The following is a 4,418-nucleotide window of genomic DNA, read 5'->3' as shown; positions in this document are numbered from 1 at the left end:
CTCTGTAAGGCGCAAACCGTGCTTAATTTTTCTTTTTTTTTTTTTATTATAAGTACGGGTTTACTCAGAGGGGGTTTGATTCTATTGCTGTTTCTATAGTCTCCATAGTAAGAATCTTAGAATGGTTTGGCTTGGAAGGGGACCTTGAAGATCATCTACTTCCAGCGATATCCCACGTTGAATACGGGTGGGGCATCCGCAGCTTCCCTGGGCTACCTGTTCCAGTGCCTCACCACCCTCACAGAAAAGAATTTTTTTTTCCCTAATAGCTAATATAAACTTGTTCTCTTTCAATTTGAGCGCGTTTCCTCTTGTCCTGGCACTACATGCTCATATAAATACTATTGTTCATCTTTCCTGTAAATTCCTTAAAGGTACTAGAAGGCTGCAGTTAGGTCACCCCAAAGCCTTTTCTTCCCCAGACTGAACAAACGCAATTCTCTCGCCTTTCCTCAAAAGAGAAGTGCTCCATTTCTCTCATCTCTTGGTGGCCTCCTCTGGACTCACTCCACCAGGTCCCTGTCCCTCCTGTGCTGGCCCCAGAGCTGATGCAGGGTTCCAGGTGGGACCTCAGAGCAGAGGGGCAGAATCCCCTGCCTTGCCCTGCTGCCCACGGGGCTCTGGATGCAGCCCAGGGCACGTTTGGCTTTCTGGGCTGGGAGGGGCTGCTTCTTCGCCAGCCTCTCCTCCACCAGCTGCCCCCAAGCCCTTCTCAGCAGGGCAGCTCTCGGTCTGACAGCAGCTTGAGCTGACTCCTGACATGGTGCTGCTGGGTTGATGGCAGAGGATCTTGAAGGTCTCTTCCAACCTTGATGATTCTGTGATTCAGTAATGCAGGCAAGATGCATCACCCTCATACAGTCATTTTAAAAAGACATTCAGAAAGTGTCCTGTTAAATTCCTTGTCTGAAATATAGTTGTGTGGTCATCAAAATGCATGCAATAAACAATAAAAAGGTGAAAATAGGTTCTTACACTTTTGTCTCAGCCTCATTACACAAAGTTTATATACATGAAAAATATTTCTAAAATGCAGCTACATTTTTTTTTTAAAAATTGCAACATTATGTCTAGTTCCCATTTAATTCTCTTTTATTTGCTTACAAAAATTTTTTTTTTGGCCCAATCATACAGCAAGAAACTATTCTTTTGAATACAACTGCCAAGTAACTAGGAGTGCAAAAAACAGCGCCAAACTCTGGATTTGTGCAGACTTTCTGGAAGGTATGAGCTGTTATATGTTTAGAATATATAATATATAAAATATATAATATTTTATATATTATATTTACTATATAATGAGATAACTAAATCCCAGATATTAACAATGTACTTTTATTGCTATCTGAAGTGCAGTAAAAATCCACTTACTTAACTGTACACTGCACATATAAGAAATGTGCCTACATTGTATTTAAACAGTTTACTCAGTTATATTTGCAATTCCTATTGATTTCCATCTTGTATCACCCTAATTTTTTACTCCTAATTTCCTTTTTGAGGTGTTTTGTCACCAATTAAAGGTATTTAAAACTTCAACTACAGGCTCACTTGCAAGAGGGTCAGACCAAATGATATGTAACACACAGCAACTACAGTTCCAGCTGTGTCACTTGCTTTATTCTGGTCTGTTACTACATTTTTATTTTTGAGATTACCTAAATATTCTTGGACTACTGTGTTTTCAGTTAGTATTTAGGACCATAAACTTTCGATTCAGACTTCCCTTCAGTCAAATGAAGAGGAAAGAGGCAAATAAATCATATAAATCATCATCTGGTCCTAGTACGGGGATAATCAATTCTTTTTGAAATTGTGTAACTCTGAATGATCACTTACTACTTAAAACTCACTTCTTTTTATCTTAATGCAGATTTGCATTCAAATGGCAGTTCAGGCTATTTCGTAAAGCCATAAAATAAACACATTTCATTTTTCTTGGCATCTAATCATGCTCCAATTGCAGCAAAGAGAGAGAAGGGCATGCCTAGCACCAAGGCTCTCCTGGACAGTTCTTGACCAAGAGTGTATCTAGAAGCCAGGTTTATTTATCAATGCCATAGGTCTTAGACCTCAGATTTAGCCATGTGAATTATCATTACAATTCAGGCTTAGTACAGCATTTACTTGGCATAGAAGTGTGCAGCATAACCAGCTCCCACAAGCAAAGTGCCTTTTGAGCCATGTGTTTTGGGAAATGAACACAGGGATGTTTTTGTTTTGGTGTTTGCTAGTTTCCCAAGGAAGCTAGGTTTACATACTCATCCTCTATATATTTGTGTTTCACTTCACCAATTTCAGTCAAATTTGATGGTGGGGAAGAGGCATTAAGAAATGGATTTTTCATTAAGCTTGTGCAAGAAGTGGTGTGATTAGAGGAAGATAGGTTCTTAATACTATCATTTCAGGAAAAGCTGTATCATGAGCTCAGGTCTTGTTGGACATAAGAAAATCCAGAAAGAGAGAAGCTCTTCTACATAATCTACTCACCAGAAGTGCTTTGGTCATAGCTCACACTGTATTAGGCACTACAGGATTAATTCCTCAACCAAGATTCTTCTCAGACATAAATATGTATGTATCCAGTAAAGTACAAGTTCAGTTCCCACATGATTAGAGCTTTCATACGAGTCTGCGTGTCTTTCCCTCACTACTTTTCATTTCTATTCAGTTCAAAGACCAGTCATAGGATCCCAAGTGACTGAAACTCATAATTCTGCTCTTAATATACATTTAAGATATATAGGCTGTGAAACTTGGCAGTGCTTTAAGTTCTTCCCTACTTTGAGTAGCTGGCAATTAACTGGAGATTTGTACATGTGAAGTGTTCCAGCGTGGGAGTTCCTCAGTGAAGTGTAAAGGAAAGTATGACCATGGGTGGAAATGCAATACTTCACATTTTATTTTAAATTAATTGCCCACAGTAGTGACATTAACACTAAATGGAAGCAAATTGGTGATTGCCTCTTCAAGACTTGAGACCGTTGTGGAATTGGAGGAAATGAAAACTCATTGTTAGATCTGGAGGAAAACACTGCCTTGTGGAAAGGAGGAGGAGGTAAGTTCTATTAGATTGGTTTTCTGTTTCTAAAGTTATGTAAGGTTATTTGCTCTTTTATTTGGCCAGAGTTTTATAGTGGCTACAGTCACTTCCAAGTTTCCTTGTAAGGGAAAACATACCAAAGGTATATGAGGTGTGCTGGATCAAAGCTGTATTTTAAGGGTTTTGCACCTTCAGGGCCACACTGAGAAACTCTGTCATACATCATTCACTAAAAAAGGTAGAAGTGAGGGCCTCTCTAGATGCTGTTTAGAGCAGATTATGAAAATTGTAAGTTCATGAAGATCCATTTTCACATAATGCTACTTATATTCAGTGTGTGATTCCTTTGACTTACTTTATAGAATATTGTAATGTGGACACACAGCAAGGTAAGGTTTTTGTGATGATTACTGCATTACAGAAGCTGATGCTTTTTATTTCAACCTTCTGAATCTCTGTAAATCTCAAAAAAAAAAAAAACATTAATTCAGCTTACTCTAAAATTACCAGTTCCTGGATCAAATTTAGCAATTAATGTCCACCTGAGCTAATGGTAGAACTGGGCACACGTAGCCAGTAAAAGAGAATGTATGTGAAGAGAGTGTTAAAAGGCTTTTGGACTTAAAAGAGGTTTTGGGGAAAAGCATTTAATTAGACTGAAGTACTTCATGCAGTTCACAGTCCTGATATTACCTGAACCACATTAAAACTGGGCTTGCTCAGATTCTGTTGTCAGAGACTTCCTGCCCTTCCAAGTCTGTAGGTATGCAGGCAGCATATAATCTACTAGGCTGTAAATTTATCACAGTTCTCTTCCTAACTACCCTGATGTCTGTCTATACATTGTTATTCCATGTATTACTAATGGCTCAAAATCAGCCAGAAAGAAATTTAACTTGCCACTGAGAAGGAATTACGTGTTTTTCTCCCTTAAAGGAAGTCTTGGAACTGAAAGCCAAACATCTCAAACTCTGGCGTATCTGGAGTTTTCTACTCCCTTCCTCACAGTACACTGAGATTGATGCTAAGCATTCATATCCTTAATGTCTATTTTTTAAAATTTAATTGTATGTTATTAATGGTTGGTATTGAAAATGGTTTTCAAAGATACGTAGCTGGGAAGTTACAAATACCCAACTCCCTTTTTAAACCACTCAGAGATGTCGCTAAAGAGCCGGAACCGTGGATTAGCGGTTAATGATGGCTATTTTACCACTTCTGAAACGTCCTTGGCCGAAGGAGAAAGCCGAGCTGAGCTCTTTTACCGCGGCACATTCCGCACCGGGCGAGCCCCGCACCGCCGGCCGCTCCCGGCTCCGGGATTCAATATTCATGTGAATGCAAAAGGCAGGAGAGGGGTAAGGGACTGTTTTTC

Source organism: Geospiza fortis, unplaced genomic scaffold (genome assembly GCF_000277835.1).
Source record: "Geospiza fortis unplaced genomic scaffold, GeoFor_1.0 scaffold112, whole genome shotgun sequence".
NCBI lineage: Eukaryota > Metazoa > Chordata > Aves > Passeriformes > Thraupidae > Geospiza > Geospiza fortis.
Note: the sequence above shows the minus strand (reverse complement) of the source record.